The 19920-nt window shown below is 49.7% G+C and overlaps 1 protein-coding gene across 2 annotated transcripts in view; it reads right to left on the reverse strand.

Annotated features, from left to right (window-relative positions):
• LOC143982688 (uncharacterized) overlaps nt 1-18849 on the reverse strand; it is a 76337-nt gene extending 57488 nt beyond the window's left edge. The window contains exon 1 of one of the 2 annotated variants that reach the window (XM_077481611.1): nt 18327-18849. The gene's annotated coding sequence lies outside the window, so the exon portion shown is untranslated. The remainder of the gene's footprint in view (nt 1-18326) is intronic. The other variant, XM_077481610.1, reaches the window with a different exon arrangement.
• Between the last annotated feature and the right edge of the window lie 1071 nt (nt 18850-19920).

Here is a 19920-nt window from a genome sequence, read left to right on the forward strand (position 1 = left end):
GGAGGGGGTGAGGGGTGGGTGCAGAGTACAGGGAGGGGGTGAGGGGTGGGTGTAGAGTGCAGGGAGGGGGTGAGGGGTGGGTGTAGAGTGCAGGGAAGGGTGTAGAGTGCAGGTAGGGGGTGAGGCAGGGCCATCTTTAATACTGATTGGACCCTGGGCAAACAAACATTTTAATGCCCCCCCCCCCCCCCCCCGCTAGACTCAAAATGAGTTTTCTGCAGCAGATCACGTAGCGATTGTGATTGGCTGATAGAGGTTACAGCACATCATTTCCGCTTGCTGATATGTTGCTAGAGGTTACAAAACATTACTGATCATTTATTGGTGGTTGTTAGAGGTTACTGCACATCATAACCTCTGCATCAAATTGCGGGTGTGGCTAAACTGCACTAGCATTGGGGGGTGCACTATGTACAGAGTGCATAGTTGAAAGGTGTGCTACATACACACAGGGTTGAAGGGTGCACTATGTACAGAATGCAGCATTCAGGGGTATGCTAAGTACAGAGTGCAATGATGCGCTATTTACAGAGTGCAGGGTTGGGGGGGTGCTAGGTGCAGAGTGCAAGGTTGAGGGGTGCGCTATGTGCAGAGTGCAGGGTTCATAGGTGCTCTAAATACTCAGTGCAGGGACAGGGGTAAGCTATGTACAGAGTGCAGGGTTAAGGAGTGCACTAGGAGCAGGGGGTGAGGTGGGAACAGAGTGCAGGTGCTGAGGAGTGGGTGGAGAGTGCAGGGAGGGGCTGAGGTGGGTGCAGAGTGCAGGTGGTGAGGGGTGGGTGCATAGTGTAGGGGGTGAGGTGGGTGCAGAGTGCAGGTGCTGAGGGGTGGGTGCAGAGTGCAGGGAGGGGTTGAGGTGGGTGCAGAGTGCAGGTGGTGAGGGGTGGGTGCAGCGTGCAGGGGGTGAGGTGGGTGCAGAGTGCAGGGGGGTGAGGGGTGGGTGCAGAGTGCAGGTGGTGAGGTGGGTGCAGAGAGGGGGTGAGGGGTGGGTGCAGAGTGCTGGGAGGGGGTGAGGGGTGGGTGCAGAGTACAGGGAGGGGGTGAGGGTGGGTGTAGAGTGCAGGTGGTGAGGTGGGTGCAGAATGCAGGGAGGGGGTGAGGGGTGGTTGAAGAGTGCAGGGGGGTGATGGGTGGGTGCAGAGTGCAGGGAGGGGGTGAGGGGTGGGTGCAGAGTGCAGGTGGTGATGTGGGTGCAGAGTGCAGGGGGGTGAGGGGTGGGTGCACAGTGCAGGGAGGGAGGTGCAGAGAGGGGGTGAGGGGTGGGTGCAGAGTGCTGGGAGGGGGTGAGGGGTGGGTGCAGAGTACAGGGAGGGGGTGAGGGTGGGTGTAGAGTGCAGGGAGGGGGTGAGGGGTGGGTGCAGGGAGGGGGGGAGGGGTGGGTGCAGAGTGCAGGGAGGGGTGAGGGGTGGGTGCAGAGTGCAGGTGGTGAGGTGGGTGCAGAATGCAGGGAGGGGGTGAGGGGTTGTTGAAGAGTGCAGGTGGTGAGGTGGGTGCAGAGTGCAGGCGGTGAGGAGTGGGTGCAGAGTGCAGGTGGTGAGGTGGGTGCAGAGTGCAGGGGGGTGAGGGGTGGGTGTAGAGTGCAGGGAGGGGGTGAGGGGTGGGTGCAGAGTGCAGGAAGGGGGTGAGGTGGGTGCAGAGTGCAGGGAGGGGGTGAGGGGTGGGTGTAGAGTGCAGGTGGTGATGTGGGTGCAGAGTGCAGGGAGGGGGTGAGGGGTGGGTGCAGAATGCAGGTGGTGAGGTGGGTGTAAAGTGCAGGGAGGGGGTGAGGGGTGGGTACAGAGTGCAGGTGGTGAGGTGAGTGCAGAGTGCAGGGGGTGAGGGGTGGGTGCAGAGTGCAGGGAGGGGGTGAGGTGTGGGTGTAGAGTGCAGGTGGTGAGGTGAGTGCAGGGAGGGGGTGTGGGGTGGGTGCAGAGTGCAGGTGGTGAGGTGGGTGCAAAGTGCAGGAGGGTGAGAGGTGGGTGCAGAGTGCAGGGAGGGGGTGAGGGGTGGGTGTAGAGTGCAGGTGGTGAGGTGGGTGCAGAGTGCAGGGAGGGGGTGAGGGGTGGGTGCAGAGTGCAGGTGGTGAGGTGAGTGTAGAGTGCAGGGGGGTGAGGGGTGGGTGCAGAGTGCAGAGAGGGGGTGAGGGGTGGGTGCAGAGTGCAGGGAGGGGGTGAGGGGTGGGTGTAGAGTGCAGGGAGGGGGTGAGGGGTGGGTGCAGAGTGCAGGTGGGGAGGTGGGTGTAGAGTGCAGGGAGAGGGTGAGGGGTGGGTGCAGTGTGCAGGGAAGGGGTGAGGGTGGGTGCAGTGTGCAGGTGGGGCATAGTTGCCAACATTGTAAAAAAAAAATGTGGGACAGTTTTTTGGCAGCTGGGCGGAGTCGTGGTATAATTAGGGGGTGGGGCATGCGTTTATAGGTGTGGCATAGGAAAAGGTAAAAAAATGTGCGTGGTTTGCGTAAAATAGTGGGCGTGGCTTACATGGGGCGTGGCTCAAAGGGTTGTGGTTAGAGTCTGAGATGAATGCGGGATGGAGAGGGAAAGGAGGGGGGTGGAGAGAGGGAAGGGGGGGAGAGGGAAAGGAGGGACAGCAGCCCCCCGATCCTACACCACAATAGCAATATGTGTATTCCAGAGTTTGACAATCAGCAGATAAAGATACTCCAAATACCTGGTGTTAGCGCTTCAATCATCCCGGCGCCATGATTGTTATGGTGTCAGGATGATTGAAGCGCATTATTTCTATTATTACATTGTAATATAAAATGAAATCATTCAACTCACCATAATGCCGAATCAGTGGGAGCCCTGAGCGCGTCACTAGCCACGTTGCCTGCCACCATATGCCATCAGGTGTCCCAAGCGGAGTCTGTCCTCACATCAGGTGCCCCATCAGTGGTACGTTCCTCACATCTGTGTCCATCAGCGGAGCCCCTCCTTACATCTGGTACCCCTCTGACATCCACAGACCGGCCCCCACATACTCCACAGACCGGCCCCCACGTCCACAGACTGGCCCCCACATTCACAGACTGGCCCCCAACATACCACTGGCCCCCACATTCACAGACTGGCCCCCACGTTCACAGACTGGTCCCCACGTCCACAGACTGGCCCCCACGTCCACAGACTGGCCCCTGACATACGACTGGCCCCCGACATACGACTGGCCCCCACGTTCACAGACTGGCCCCCACGTTCACAGACTGGCCCCCAACATACCACTGGCCCCCACATTCACAGACTGGCCCCAACATACGACTGGCCCCCACATTCACAGACTGGCCCCTGACATACGACTGGCCCCCGCGTTCACAGACTGGCCCCCACGTCCACGCGTCCACAGACTGGCCCCCACGTTCACAGACTGGCCCCCCACACCACATACCATGACTGTCACTGGCCCCCACATTCACATACCATGACAGTCTGTCACTGGCCCCCGACATCCGACATCCCCATTGTAGACTGACTGGCCCTCGACCCGACATCCACATTGTAGACTGACTGGCCCCCAACAATACATGATGCCGCCGTTGCCGCGTGCAGATGACTGTGGCGCCGCCCACCGCCCTTTCCACTCTGACTGACACAAACAGTAACACACTAGCAGCGGGGGTGGGCGGTGCCACAGGTGTAGACCAACTTCTGGTCTTCTTAAAAATGGCAGCCGGCGGAGACAAAAAAACGTGAAATTCAATTTCCGGGGACAAACCGAATTTCGCGGGACATTTCCCGGGACAAAATTAATTCGAGACAAATGTCCTAATGGCGGGAATATCCCGCGAAATTCGGGACAGTTGGCAACTATGATGGGCAAGTGGGTGGAGAGTGCAGGGGGTGAGGGGTGGGTGCAGAGTGCAGGGAGGGGGTGAGGGGTGGGTGTAGAGTGCAGGGAGGGGGTGAGGGTGGGGGCAGAGTGCAGGTGGTGAGGTGGGTGCAGGGAGGGGGTGAGGGTGGATGTAGAGTGCAGGGAAGGGGGTGAGGGGTGGGTGTAGAGTGCAGGGAAGGGGGTGAGAGGTGGGTGCAGAGTGCAGGGAAGGGGGTGAGAGGTGGGTGCAGAGTGCAGGGAGGGGGTGAGGGTGAGTGCAGGTGGTGAGGTGGGTGCAGAGTGCAGGGAAGGGGTGAGGTGGGTGCAGAGTGCCGGGAGGGGGTGAGGGGTGTAGAGTGCAGGTGGTGAGGTGGGTGCAAAGTGCACGGAGGGGGTGAGGGGTGGGTGTAGAGTGCAGGGAGGGGGTGAGGGGTGGGTACAGAGTGCAGGTGGTGAGGTGGGTGCAGAGTGCAGGGAGGGGGTGAGGGGTGGGTGTAGAGTGCAGGTGGTGAGGTGGGTGCAGAGTGCAGGGAGTGGGTGGGTGCAGAGTGCAGGTGGTGAGGTGGGTGTAGAGTGCAGGGAGGGGGTGAGGGGTGGGTGCAGAGTCCAGTTAGTGAGGTGGATGCAGAGTGCAGGGGGGTGAGGGTGGGTGCAGAGTGCAGAGAGGGGGTGAGGGGTGGGTGCAGAGTGCAGGGAGGGGGGGAGGTGTGGGTGTAGAGTGCAGGGAGGGGGTGAGGGGTGGGTGCAGAGTGCAGGTGGTGAGGTGGGTGCAGAGTGCAGGGGGGGGAGGGGTGGCTGCAGAGTGCAGGGAGGGGGTAAGGGGTGGGTGCACAGTGCAGGGAGGGGGTGAGGGGGGGATTTAGAGTGCAGGGAGGGGGTGAGGGGTGGTTGCAGAGTGCAGGTGGTGAGGTGGGTGCAGAGTGCAGGGAGGGGGTGAGGGGTGGGTGTAGAGTGCAGGGAGGGGGTGAAGGGTGGGTGCAGAGTGCAGGGAGGGGGTGAGGGGTGGGTGCAGAGTGCGGGTGGTGAGGTGGGTGCAAAGTGCAGGGGGGTGAGGGGTGGCTGCAGAGTGCAGGGAGGGGGTGAGGGGTGGGTGCAGAGTGCAGGGAGGGGGTGAGGTGGGTGCAGAGTGCAGGGAGGGGGTGAGGGGTGGGTGCAGAGTGCAGGTGGTGAGGTGGGTGCAGAGTGCAGGGGGTGATGAGTGGGTGCAGAGTGCAGGTGGTGAGGTGGGTGCAGAGTGCAGGGGGGTGAGGGGTGGGTGCAGAGTGCAGGGAGGGGGTGAGGGGTGGGTGTAGAGTGCAGGGAGGGGGTGAGGGGTGGGTGCAGAGTGCAGGGAGGGGGTGAGGGGTGGGTGCAGTGTGCAGGTGGGGAGGTGGGTGCAGAGTGCTGGGGGTGAGGGGTGGGTGCAGAGTGCAGGGAGAGGGTGAGGGTGGGTGCAGAGTGCAGGTGGTGAGGAGGGGGCGAGGTGGGTGCAGAGTGCAGGGAGGGGGTGAGGGGTGGGTGCAGAGTGCAGGGAGGGGGTGAGGTGGGTGCAGAGTGCAGGTGGTGAGGTGGGTGCAGAGTGCAGGGAGCGGGTGAGGGGTGGGTGCAGAATGCAGGTGGTGAAGTGGGTGTAGAGTGCAGGGAGGGGGTGAGGGGTGGGTACAGAGTGCAGGTGGTGAGGTGGGTGCAGAGTGCAGGGGGGTGAGGGGTGGGTGCAAAGTGCAGGGAGGGGGTGAGGGGTGGGTGTAGAGTGCAGGTGGTGAGGTGGGTGCAGAGTGCAGGGAGGGGGTGAGGGGTGGGTGCAGAGTGCAGGTGGTGAGGTGGGTGCAGAGTGCAGGGGGGTGAGGGGTGGGTGTAGAGTGCAGGTGGTGAGGTGGGTGCAGAGTGCAGGGAGGGGGTGAGGGGTGGGTGTAGAGTGCAGGGAGGGGGTGAGGGGTGGTTGCAGAGTGCAGGTGGTGAGGTGGGTGTAGAGTGCAGGGAGGGGGTGAGGGGTGGGTGTAGAGTGCAGGGAGGGGGTGGGGGGTGGGTGTAGAGTGCAGTTGGTGAGGTGGGTGCAGAGTGCAGGGAGGGGGTGAGGGGTGGGTGCAGAGTGCGGGTGGTGAGCTGGGTGCAAAGTGCAGGGGGGTGAGGGGTGGCTGCAGAGTGCAGGGAGGGGGTGAGGGGTGGGTGCAGAGTGCAGGGAGGGGGTGAGGGGTGGGTGTAGAGTGCAGGTGGTGAGGTGGGTGTAGAGTGCAGGGAGGGGGTGAGGGGTGGGTGCAGAGTGCAGGTGGTGAGGTGGGTGCAGAGTGCATGGGGGTGAGGGGTGGGTGCAGAGTGCAGGGAGGGGGTGAGGGGTGGGTGTAGAGTGCAGGTGGTAAGGTGGGTCCAGAGTGCAGGGAGGGGGTGAGGGGTGGGTGCAGAGTGCAGGTGGTGAGGTGGGTGTAGAGTGTAGGGAGGGGGTGAGAGGTGGGTGTAGAGTGCAGGGAGGGGGTGAGGGGTGGTTGCAGAGTGCAGGTGGTGAGGTGGGTGCAGAGTGCAGGGAGGGGGTGAGGGGGGAGTGCAGGTGGTGAGGTGGGTGCAGAGTGCAGGGAGGGGGGTGAGGTGGGTGCAGAGTGCAGGGAGGGGGTGAGGGGTGGGTGCAGAGTGCAGGTGGTGAGGTGGGTGCAGAGTGCAGGTGGTGAGGTGGGTGCAGAGTGCAGGGAGGGGGTGAGGGGTGGTTGCAGAGTGCAGGGAGGGGGTGAGGGGTGGTTGCAGAGTGCAGGGAGGGGGTGAGGGGTGGGTGTAGAGTGCAGGGAGGGGGTGAGGGCTGGGTGCAGAGTGCAGGTGGTGAGGTGGGTGTAGAGTGCAGGGAGGTGGTGAGGGGTGGGTGCAGAGTGTAGGGATGCATGGCTCTCCTCCCCTCCAGATTTCAGTACAGAACTCCACACTCCACTCTCCCCCCAAGTACAAGGTAAAACTTTCCTCCCTCAAAGCTCCCCCCTCCCCCTACCTTTCCAGTACAGAGTTTTCCTCTGTCCCAAATGCTACTCACAGCATGTTGTCCAGTCCCCCGATGTCCGTGCAGCATGCCAGTTTGAGGTAGCTTCCCCTGTGCAGATTCCCCGCCCCCTTCCTCCTCTGCTCTCATAGAGCGTGTGTGTATCAGACATTCCTCAGAGCGGCCGCCGGGAGAGGGCACTGTCCCTTGGAAGTACAGAAGCAGCGCTTCTGTTTTTCCAAGTGACATTAGTAAGTAGCCAACATGCAACCAGCACCTGAGGTGGCGGGCAGTGCGGGGCTCAAAAGGTGGGCAGCGCAGGGCCCCCATCAATGACAGGGCCCTGGGCAGCTGCCCCTTTTGCCCCTCGTTAAAGACGGCCCTGGTTAGGTGGTAACTAGCCTGGCTAATTTATAGCTTGATCAAATGGTTTTCCCCTAAGCTTGAGTGGAGCCGTGCTTCTCTCTTTTATCAATAGATGGCACTGTTACCTTTGGCATTAGTATTATAGATTACAGTTTTAGGTTATTGAATAGTGAATGTGCTTTCTCAGCCAATCAGCAGGAGTTTCTTTGGCTGCTGAGGCTGCTGAGATAATCTATTTAGTTGTAGAGAGACAGGTGATTGGGGTTCTTTCCACCCAGGCTGTGGCCTGGGTGTGTGGAGCAGCAGCAGAGGTGTAGGCCTGATGCCTGAGTCCTAGTCACATTTAAAGGAGCTCAGCCCGAGGGGAGCCAGATTGTTGACAGGAGGCATAGGAGAAGAAGTTCCCAGAGGGTCAACCACTCTTGTTACTGGAGGCAGGTGTCAAAGGGATGGAGTTTTAAAGGAGTACCAGAGCAGACTCTTCATCAGCCATGGACTGTGAAGTGCTGGGAAAGCTTCAGGAGAGAACTCATCCAAGACGTACAGCGGGTAGCTGTGAGTAAAGCCTGAAGAGAAGTACAGCGGGTAGCTGTGAGTAAAGCTTGAGGGATTTAGGAGGTAGCTGTGAGTCCGAAGAACCCAGCGGGTAGTGGTGGTGAAGCTTGAAGAATACAGCGGGTAGCTGTGAGTGAAGCTTGAGAAGTCCAGCAGATAGCTGGGAGCTAAGCTTGAGGATCTACAGTGGGATACTGTGAGTGAAGTTTCTGCCATAGGAGACAGCAGTTGCTACAAGATACAGATTTCTGCATTCAGCTCAAAGGCCCTTTTTCTGTATTGCTGTCTGCCTAGTTCTATTTTTTGTCTGCCAAGTTGCTATTTCATTTACCTAAGGGTGTCCCGTGCCCTAACCCTCTCTCCCCTGTTCATGGTAAGAGAAAAAAAACTCTTTGTTCATTTTTAAAAGTGACTGGCACCCATCTTTCTACCTTGCACAAAACCCAGCATAACTAGTAAACTGCACCCTGAGAAGGAATGTCAGCCCTCCCTGACTCTGGGGGTCACCGCGAGGCCTCTGGAGGTCAGGAAGACCGCTACACTTACTGCCCTCAATCCATCCTTTGCTCACTTCCTCCATAACACATACACATACAAATTAGGAATTCCACACGCACAAAATGACCACAATCAATAACCTGCACCGACTCCAAAAATAACCCCATTCACGAATGGGCACATTTGCCAGTTTCTAAATAATACCAACGTTTGGGTATGTAACAGCCCTGGATATAAAACAAAATAGCTTGCGCAAATGGCTGAATATAGTAATGTCTTTTGTTCCTGCTCAGCATTTCAGATTAGTGATAGGAAAGATATCTAAATATTAGGCAGTACTTTAAGAAGTAGGTGGTTTACGTGGCAAAATGCTATACTGTCCTCGTGACAGTTATTTGTTTTTGTTGGCTCCTCATAAAAATCTATGGGAGCTAAGCCAAATATATAAGCTATGACAAGTTCTTTGTTTTTAGTTATGTTACTTCCTAGTCAACTAGTTTCTGTTTATTATTGGTCTATATGCCTAATACTCAGTGTTACTATTTATTCTAGCTGCCCTGTTACTCAATTCCCATCTACTGCTCTAAAAGGATTCGATTTCAGCAAATAGTAGATTTCTAGAGATGTATTTAATTGTATCCTGTGATGAAAATACAAGAAATCTATTTTCATGTTTTCAACTCAAAGCAATTGAATTATACGTACAATCCATTTTAATCGTTAATTGGTACCTTACACATCTCATCTGTAGCAACAGTGGAATAACAATAACGATTTATTGCAGTAGACGGTGTTGCGTCAGAGAATTACACAGCCTGATGCTTATAAAAAACCTTGTAATAGCCTCCCCAGAGTACACTACTTGATATCGAAACATAGCAGTAACAGATATTTCCATTTCAGAACTAATACTTAGAATAATAACTGCTTGTCTAATAAGCAGTATTATACTGTATTACATTGAAATACTTACAGTAAGATAAACTGTTGTAAGCAAGGCATATCGATGTACAGACAACCTTATGGTAAGGTGGCCTTTGACCAAGATTTGCTCTGTTCATTCTACTTGTAACCAGCTTGAATCTATCTTCAAGTAAAGTAACCTTTTACATAGAAAGTTTTAAGGGCAGTAAGGTGATTTTTACAAAGTGAAGAACTGGGGGGATCCCTATGTAGAATTTTAAGGTATCACTAAAAGTATGCCTACTGCTTCTGTTACATGACAGTTTACAAATTTTTTCCAAGTATGGATATTTCTACAAAGTTACATGGTTCAGCTTGGACCAATGTATAACTATAGTATGCATATACCATACCTTTGGAATCCCTCTTTTAGCTGGAAATCATTGTAGTGGACACCACCATTACAGTGATCTCTACCAATTTCCAGGTCCCACACTGAGTGGCTTCCCTGCTGTGTTACAAACACAGGATGTTGACTGCTTGGAATGAACTCCATTCAGAGGTCGCTTTGCATATTCTCAATGAATGCACAGGGTTATCCGATTGGATGAGGTGGAAAGGTGGGGAATTGATGTCATGCTCACTACATTGTCCAATCAGAGAATGCTTTGCATTCATTGAAAAAATGCAAAGCAATCTCTGAATGGCACTCTTGCGAGGCGGCTAACCTCCGGTGTTTACAATGCAGAAAGGAAACCGCTTGGCACGGGTCCTAAAAGCTAGTGGAGACCTACCACAGTGGTTTCCAGCTTTCAGGAGGATCCTACAGGTATGGTATTTTTATAGTACATTGGTCCATACCTGGAATTCTTCGTACCTATGCATTTTTAGTGCATTTTTTCAGTTTGCAGAAATGCCCTCCTATGGTACACGTTCACATTTATGCAATTTGCAGCCGGTGCGTTTTCGGAACAGGTCGGGGACTTCTTTCCCCATGTTTTGCATGTAATAGACTTTAATGGAATCGAAACAAGAAACGCAAGTGTTGTGATGCGATTTTTTATGTGTTTTGCGGGTTTTTATTTTTCAGTTTAAATACTGTATGTAACTGGTTGCTAAGTCGCAGGCCAGGAAGCTGGCCACCACGTCCTGACAGCTGATTGTAAAAAATAAACAATTGATAGGCAAAAAAAAAAAAAAAAAAGATTGTGAAAAAATACGATGTGGGCCCCCTCAGTCTATACCAGTCCCTTCGGGTCTAGTATGGATTCAGAAGGGACCCCCTCCAAACCACAATTTAAAAAAATGGCATGGCCCCCCCCCCAAAATCGATACCAGACCCTTATCCAAGCATGTAGCCTGGCAGTTCAGGAAAGGGAGGGGATGAGCGAGTGCGCCCCCCCCCCCAAACCATAGCAGGCTGCATGCCATCAACATGGGGGGATGGGTGCTTTCAGGCGGGGGGGCTCTGCCCCCACCCCAAAGCACCTTGCCCCTATGTTGATGGGGACAAGGGTCTTATCCCCCCAACCCTGGCCATTGGTTGTGGGCTCTGCAGGCGGGGGGCTTATCAGGATCTGGAAGCCCACTTTAAGAAAAAAAAGCATCCATCCCCCCATTGCTTTAAATTGATGGCGTATCAAACACAGGGTGGTACTGTGGATACAAAACATAGTACAACATGCCACGTCCCAATATTTGAAATTACTAAATAGAATATTTATTATAAATAAATTCTGTTATAAATTATTTTAAAGATCCACCCCCCCCATGTTCAGGGCACGTGGCCAGGTATGGTTCAGGAGGGGGTGGGCCTCGCTTAATTTAATTTATTGCACAGCTCCGGTGGTCTTCCATCTTGGGGGTCTTCTCGCTGGACTCCTCCGCTATATTCTGCTCTTTTGCTAGCTCTTTTACTAGCGGAGGAGCCCAGCTTTCTTCTTCGTCGCTGTCCGGGGGTCTTCTTCCGACTTCCGCGGTCTTGTCCCCCTCTTCGGTTCTTCTTGGCGAGCCTCCGCTATGTTCCTATAGCTCTTTTACTAGCGGTTGCCTGGTCTTCTGTCGCCGCCATCGTCTTCTCTTCTTCTTCCTTGAGATGTTGACTCGACGCTCTCTCTGGCTGCAATGACAGGGACGTGTCGTGCACGTGACTTATATAGGCACAAGGGGAGAGGTCACCGGGTGATGTCACATGGTGACCCCGCCCCCTTATGTTATCACAGTCCCAGCATCCTTCGGGACTGTGACATCATAAGGGGTGGGGACATCAGCCGGTGACCCCGCCCCTTGTCCCTATATAAGTCACCGCACAACACGTCCCTGTCATTGCAGCCTGAGAGAGCGTCGAGTCGACATCTCAAGGAAGAAAAGAAGACGATGATGGCGGCGACAGCAGACCGGGCCACCGCTAGTAAAAGAGCTATAGGAAGATAGCGGAGGCCCGGCAAGAAGAACCGAAGAGGGGGACAAGACCCCCGAAGTCGGAAGAAAAGGCAGCAGTGACAGAAGACCGGGCCACCGCTAGTAAAAGAGCTATAGGAAGATAGCGGAGGCCCGGCAAGAAGAACCAAAGAGGGGGACAAGACCCCCAAAGTTGGAAGAAGAGGCAGCGGCGACAGAAGACCAGGCCACCACTAGTAAAAGAGCTATAGGAAGATAGCGGAGGCCTGGCAAGAAGAACCGAAGATGGGAATAAGACCCCCGAACTCGTAAGAAGACCCCTTGACGTCAACGAAGAAGAAAGCCGGGCTCTTCCACTAGTAAAAGAGCAGAAGATAGCGGAGGAGTACGGCGAGAAGACCCCCCAAGACGGAAGACCACCAGAGCTGTGCAATAAATTATTTTAAAAACGTGTAGTGTTTTTTTCTTAATGCTTTTTTTCACCAGGTGAATGGGTAGGGGTACATGACACCCCCATTTTGAGGGCACGCGGCCTAGTATGGCTCAGGAGGGGGGGGGGGGGGGGGGCGCTCGCTCGTCCCCACCCCCTTTCCTGACTGGCCGGGCTGTGAGCTCGGATAAGGGTCTGATATGGACCTTGGGGGGGGACCTCCACGCCGTTTTTTAAGCATAGGGCTTCCCCTTTAAGTCAATACCAGGTGACGGGGCCAGCGAGGTGTCAATCTCGCTGCCGAAGGCGGCAACATTGACTTCCTTTCGCTTGTTCCGTCTACCTGGAGCCGCGTTCAAAGTGAACGGACCTTCCTCCATGTGTGGGCAAGTCCGTTCATTTCAAAAGTCCAGTCAGAAAAGTCCGGTCGTGTGTGGGCAGGTCCGCCGGATAGTCCGATCGTGTGTACACGGAGTAAACAGCATCGCACAGGCCAAGGAACACACCAGACAGGTCAGGGATAAAGTTGTGGAGAAATTTCAAGCAGGATTAGGTTATTAAAAAAAAAAAAAAAAAAACAAGCTTTGAACATCTCACAGAGCACTGTTCAATCCATCATCCAAAAATGGAAAGACTATGGCACAACTGCAAACCTACCAAGACATGGCCGTCCACCTAAACTGACAGGTTGGGCAAGGAGAGCATTAATCAGAGACGAGCCAAGAGATCCATGGTGACTGGTGGAGGAGCTGCAGAGAGCCACAGCTTGGGTGGGAGAATCTGTCCGCAGGAAAACTATTAGTCCTGTTTGCAGTTTGTGCAAAGCCATGTGGGGGACACAACCAACAGGTAGAACAAGGTGCTCTGGTCAGATGAGACCATATATAAACATTTTGGCCTAAAATCAATACACTATGTGTGGTGGTAAACTAACACTGCACATCACCCTGAACACACCATGCCCACTGTTAAACATGTAGTGGCAGCATCATGTGGGGATGCTTTTCTTCAGCAGGGACATGGAAGCTGGTCACTCACTCCTCCCCACCCCCTTTCCTGACCGGCCGGGCTGCGTGCTCAGATAAGGGTCTGATATGGACCCTGGGGGGAACCCCCACGCCATTTTTTTGGCGTAGGGCTTCCCCTTTAAGTCCATACCAGGTGACGGAGCCAGCAAGGTGTCAATCTCGCTGATGGAGGCGGCGACATTGACTTCCTGCGCTAGTCCCATCTACCTGAAGCCACGTTCAAAATGAATGGACTCTTCTCCGTGTGAGCAAGTCCGTTTATTTCAAAAGTCCGGCGGACTAGCACACAGACGACCGGATTGTCCACCAGACTGCCGAGTCTGGCGGACAATTTTGAGTCAAAACTTCCGACGGACGTTTGGGGGAAAAAAGTCCGCAGGAGCCACACACAGGTGGATTGTCCGGCGGACTCTGGACCGCCGGAACAAGTCTGCCGGATAGTCCGATCGTGTGTACGCGGCATAGGAGTACCTGGACTTTCCACCTAAACCCTCTGATCTTATACTGAGACTGTTGTTTAACTAGGTTCTTTGCAAACAAAAACCCCTTTAAGCAGATCTGTCATCAGTTTCTATAGTTTTTTGGGCATCTACCACGGGAAACCCCTAGTCGCATACGAGGAGCAAAAGGTAACGGTAAGCCCAATAAAACCAGCCGCTCCTTTGGGGGTCAGTGTTACACGGGTTTTAGATATACTTTGGTTACGGTAAATGCTAAATTCAAGGCTCCATAACAAACTAATGTATCTACTTGTTTTTGGGAGCATAGAATGACAGAAGGGTGAAAGAAGTTGGTCATCAAAATGGTCCAAATCCATTGAAAATTAATAATCAAATGTGTGTTCACTTCTGTTTAATAGTCTGCAACACAACTCATTCCCTAATGGCGTGTTCAGTCACATGTTTATCTATCATGAGTCTGGCTTTGATAGCTCATGGCTTAATTATTTACAGCTACAGGTAAACATGTTCCAGAACTGTCAGGTACAGAAATGTATTAGATCATCTAAACGAGGGGTTATACAGCATGTTCCTGCCTATATAATATCTGTAATTTAGGTGTATGCGCCTTTACATGCACAGCTTTATTCTAAATTGCTTTCAACAAAGCACTGCATTTAAAGGGCCACAAGTAAGCTAAATATTGTGTTTGGGTTAAATGTATTTGATTAATCCATGTTCCGTATATGAATTATTATTGTTATTATTTTTTTATTCACATTTCTTTACATGGAGACTAAACTGTCCAGCGAATGTGTCAGTGAAAGTGGTTGGGACAATTTTAACACTTTCGGATATAATTGAGAAGCTAAAGCAACATTTTTTCATAGAAAAGGAGTGTTAAACCATGGCAATAATAGGTGAACATTGGAAGACCCCTGGCAATGTTATAGTTTGTACCAAATGTGGCCTTCATATAAAAGCAGAAATAAATATACATGAAGGTATGTAAAGTGAAAAAAATAATAATATACTAATACAATTATTAAACAAGTATCCCCAAGAAGATAGTAGGTGGCCATTTTATAACCTGTTATTTACAATTAACACTGAATCAGTAAAGTGACAATGCTAATTAATTTTCTAATTAATAGTCCGAAGGTGAACAAGTGACCCCGAAAGGTAAAAAGTTGAACTTGGAAATAGGGATGCCACTTACATGTGTGAGGTAAGGGACAAGACTTAAGATCATTACAAATTGTGTGATAAGTAATGCCCTGTACACAGGATAGGATTTTTCGACAACAAAATCCATGGATTTTGGCTCAAACTTGTCTTGCATACACACGGTCACACAAAGTTGGTCGGAAATTCCAAACGCCAAGAATGTTCCCCTTTACATCATAGTCCACAGAGTTCCCCTTTACATCAGAGTCCACAGAGTTCCCCCTTTACATCATAGTCCACAGAGTTCCCCCTTTACATAATAGTCCACAGAGTTCCCCCTTTACATCATAGTCCACAGAGTTCCCCCTTTACATCATAGTCCACAGAGTTCCCCCTTTACATCATAGTCCACAGAGTTTCCCTTTTACATCTGAACTCGCAGAGTTTTCTTTCAGAAGGGGTGAAACAGTCCAGTCTGAAAAATTTGTGTCTGGGTCTCAGACAGTCTGAAACCTGGACGCATGATTCTAAACCCGAACTGTCTGGGTGAATCCCAAACAGGTGGCTACCCTACCCCCTCCCCAGAAAATATCAAAACAATATGTTCACATAAAATACATTAAAATCATTATTAGCTGTAATAGTAGACACAAACAACATATCTTACACAATTCCTGCTAAATCTAAAAGATAAAATGGTATTGAGTTAATAAATAAAGCTCTGTGTGTAAATAAGGTCTCATTCACATGAGTGATGTGGCCTGTACAGTGTGAATCAGTGTTTGTTTGTTTGTTTTTATGTGGCTGGAGAATTTTTTTAACTTTAAGTTTAATTTGCCTTTTTGCAATCAATTGTTGACTTGACTGGATGTTAGTCCTGATTATATTTCCTAGATTTGCCAACCTCCCTATGAACTCACTCAACCCACTCCACAATTAAAATCTTATTAAAAGCTCCCCACCAGCAGAACACAATAGTGCTGTGGTAGAGGTTCCCCTATCAACGCTGACTGTGTTGATGGGGTAACCACTTGCCGACCAGTCATTATACTGCGGCAAGTTACTGCGCCGTAGCTGTACGTTTGTTCATGCAATAGATACAGTAGGCGTGCGCACTGCGCCAGAGCCGATGCACGTGACCGGTGGTTGCGATGTCCACCGGCCACCCGCAATCACTCTAGTCTACTCCTAGTGTTCCTAGTGATTAGGAGCAGCGATCTCTCTGTACTGACAGTCAATCCCCTCCCCCCACAGTTAGAAACACCTCCCAGGGAACACATTTAATCTCTTGATCACCACTAGAGTTAACCCTCTTCCCTGCCAGTGTCATTTATACTTAATCAGTGCATTTTTATAGCACTGATCGCTGTATAACTGTCACTAGTCCCAAAAAGTGTCAAAAGTGTCTGTCCCTTGCAATGTCACAGTCCCGCTAAAAATCGCTAATCACTGCCATTACTAGTAAAAAAATAATAATAATAATAAAAATGCCATAAATCTATCCCCTATTTTGTAGAAGCTATAACTTTTGCACAAACCAATCAATATATGCTTATTGTGATTTTTTACCAAAAATATGTAGAACAACACATATTAGCCTAAACTGAGGAAAAATAATTTTTTTTTTTTTTTGGGTGGGATATTATAGCAAATATTTTTAAAATTTGTCACTGTTTTTTGGTTTATAGCACAAAAAATAAAAAACAGGGAGGTGATCAAATACCACCAAAAGAATGCTCTATTTGTGGGGGAAAAAGGACATACATTTTTATTTGGGTACAACGTTGCACGACCAAGCAAACTGTCAGTTAAAGCGACACAGTGCCATATCGCAAAAAATGGCCTGGTCATTAAGGGGGTAAATCCTTCTTAACCCCTTCACGCGAACAGTACGCAAATTTGCGTTCATGGCTTGAAGGGCTTATACACAGTTTTTTAGAGCGGGCGGTTGGCTCTTTAGTGATAACCGACGCGGCTAAAAGCCACTCAACTGTTATCCTAAAGGAACGGGAAGGGATGTTCCCCCCTCCCGCCACCTTCCGCCGCTCTTCCTGGGCCTCTCATCTCACCAGGAGATCAGAGCCACCAGCCGGCGCATCTGCTGGATAGGCTGAGACCTGAACAAACCTAGATTCGGCTCTGATTGGGTCTCTGATGTAAAATCCCAGAAGCAACGTTACAACGTCACTTCCAGTTTAGTTGGTTATCAATGGCACTGATTTAAAAAATTTTTACAGTGTTCAGAATTGCCAATTTTGGCCATCTGAATACTTTTAAGTGCAAAAGGAGAGCTTTGGGGTCTTTTAGACCCATGATCCATCCATAAAGAGTACCCGTCACCACCTATTATGTCACAAGGGATGTTTACATTCCTTGTGACCGCAATAAAAGTGATCAGAATTTTTTTAAAGGGACAATGTAAAAAATATATATATATATATATATATATATATATATATAATTATAAATAGGAAAAAAAATGTAAAGCGCCCCCTGTCTCTGCATGCTTGTGCAACAAAGAAAACGCATACCTAAGTTGCGCCCGCAAATGTAAATGGTGTTCAAATCACACATGTAAGGTATTGCCGAGATCGTCAGAGTGAGAACAATAATTTTAGCAAAAGACCTCCTTTGTAACTCTAACCTGGTAACCGTTACATTTTTTTTAAGTGTCGCTTGTGGAGATTTTTAGGTACCGTAGTTTGTCGCCATTCCACAAGTGTGCGCAGTTTCAAAGCATGACATGTTAGGTATTTATTTACTTGGCGTAACATCATCTTTCACATTATACAACAAAAATTGGGCTAACTTTACTGTTTAGTTTTTCTTTTTATTCCTGAAAGTGTATTTTTTCCCCAAAAAATTGCATTTGAAAGACTGCTGCGCAAATACCGTGTGACATAAAATATTCCAACAATCGCCATTTTATTCTCTAGGGCTTTGCTAAAAAAAAATATATATATATATATATATATATATATATATATATATATAAAATTTTTGAGGGTTCTAAGTAATTTTCTAGCAAAAAATACAGATTTTAATTTTTAACACAGGTGTGAAAGGGTTAAGTGGGTACTCAAGCAATTTACTTTCCTTCAAGCTGTGTTTGAAGGAAAGAAAATGGCATAATCTATGGCCTGCTTAATGCCATATGTTAAGTCTGATATGATTTAATTACCTGCTTTTCAGACCGTATTATAGATGATTTAGGCAGTCCATACAGTATGCTTTTTTTTCCCTTCAATCATGAAACAAAATTGCTGAATGCCCCATCTACCTCTACAGTCTGTGGGGTGTTTATCTCCTGAAGTGCTATTGTGGTCTGATGGTGGGGAACCTTCCATGTTTGTGGCTATAGCTTCCAGCAGTGATTGGGTGAAAAAAAGGCAGACTGACTGTACAGAAGTCGATTGAGTCGATTCAGTACAACCAGCCTGCCCATACACAGATCGCTGCTGAACCAGTCAAATTTGATCCATCTATGGCCGACTTTAAAAAGAAAGTATGTGGAAGGAAGGGTCTGTAGTAACAGGTTTCCATTGTCCTTAGATCTCTGGCAAGACCCATATACTACTGGACGCACAACCTGATTACTATAATCACACACACAGTCGCGTTAAGCTAAACTAATACTCTATAAACAGGACAAATTATTCTTAGTATTTGGAAACGTTGATCTGTGATTTACTGCGATAGCAAGAGCAAATAAATAAGTAAATAAGGTAATACAATTGATATGTGAATACGTGAATACTCTAATTTGTACAAATGGAAACTGTCTTTTAAATAACCTATAGTAAGTTATGAATACCTTACCTGTAAGAACTCCAAAAGGATATATATTTCACAGGCACAGCTTGTGTCTGAAAAGACTGGAAGTTTATTGCTTTGTAACGCAGTTAAAATACCTCTCACTTCCGGGTGTGACACCGATTCTACAGTTCTTTTCACACTCGAGACTGCTGATCTGTGTACAGCTAAAGATCCCAGCTATGCGTTTCTTCATTTGTGCGCTTTAACGTAAAAAAGTTTGAAGACATCCCAAATAAAAAGCTGTTGGCATATTGTACCTGCAGGCAGCTGTTCTGGGTCACAACAGGTTTTGCGTTTGTCAGAAGCCTTTGTAATAATCTCCCCGGAGGGCTGAATGAGCCATGGTAATATCTCTATGGAAACGACTGAAAGTTTAACCAGTGTTTAGAGATTACAGAGGGCGCTTTGACAATAGGCCTTGGGCACACCTGTCTGTAAAAGTGACCTGCCTGCCTGACTAGACAAAATGCCTTTTTTCCCTAATAAAGTGGCTGACTTACGTACTAATGGGAGTTAACCGTCTTCTGGGGTTTGAAGTAAAATCTTCAGTTTGGAAAGTCTATACCAATGTGCCTAGAATACTTTATACTTTGCAATTATAGAATTAATTTGCATACCAGCTGAACCTGTTTTGCATGGCTTTTATATGGCACATAAAAATTGATGATGCAGTACAGTAAAAAAAAAAAAAGGTTGGTGCTTTTCCTGTACTACAGGAAAGGATTCAAATCGGTTGACTAAGATCTATAATGGTCATACATGCTTACATTTTTTTTTCCAATCTATGTGCAATTCGGTTGAAATGATCAAATCTGCAAACAATCAAATAGCCATAATTTTCCTTCTGTTTAACCACTTGCCACCATCCGCCATCATTATACTGATTCTCATACTCATTCCTGCAAATTGCCGTAAGTGTACGTCAGCTCGGAAACTCGCTTTTGTAGGCACGCGTGCAAACCCATTGGCCAGTGGGCAAGGCAGTCAACGGGTCCGGCATACTCTATGTCCCCCGGCCACCCATGTTCGTTTCCTGCAGTGACAGAACGGGGATCTCCCTGTGTCCACAAGGCAAATCTCAGTTCTCACAGGGGAGATCACACAGATCCTGTTTTTCTGCTAAGCAGAAGGTGTGTCCAAGATGGCGCAGGGAGCAGACGTGTTCTAGTACTTTATGGTTGGGCTTATTTGCCCATTTGCTTTACCTATTTTATTCATCATTTTGGAATGTTTGCCTGAAGGCCGTATCCACATGAGTGAGCCTGAATTCCCTGGTCATCCTGTAAAGCCTGTTTGACCCATCAGGTGCACACCTGTATGAGTCTATCCTTTCTAGTAAGCGACTGGTGCTTTTGGTGGTGGATCTTCTATGTTACCTCTGTCACATTTTGGATGTTCACTTGGGATTTCTGTGACTGTTACCTATTTATGTTTTGAACTTCACCCTTTTGCAATATATTTTGGACTTGTCTGTGTCCCCTTTTTTTGTTTACACCTTGGACATTAATTTCTCACGGAACACGTGTCAATATTTATATTTTTTCATATGTCAATTTTATTTTTGATATTAATCATTATTTGTTTAGAGCTGCACATT

The sequence above is a fragment of the Lithobates pipiens genome, unplaced genomic scaffold (genome assembly GCF_037356315.1).
Source record: "Lithobates pipiens isolate NorthernLeopardFrog02 unplaced genomic scaffold, aLitPip1_a1.2 Scaffold_16, whole genome shotgun sequence".
Classification (NCBI taxonomy): domain Eukaryota; kingdom Metazoa; phylum Chordata; class Amphibia; order Anura; family Ranidae; genus Lithobates; species Lithobates pipiens.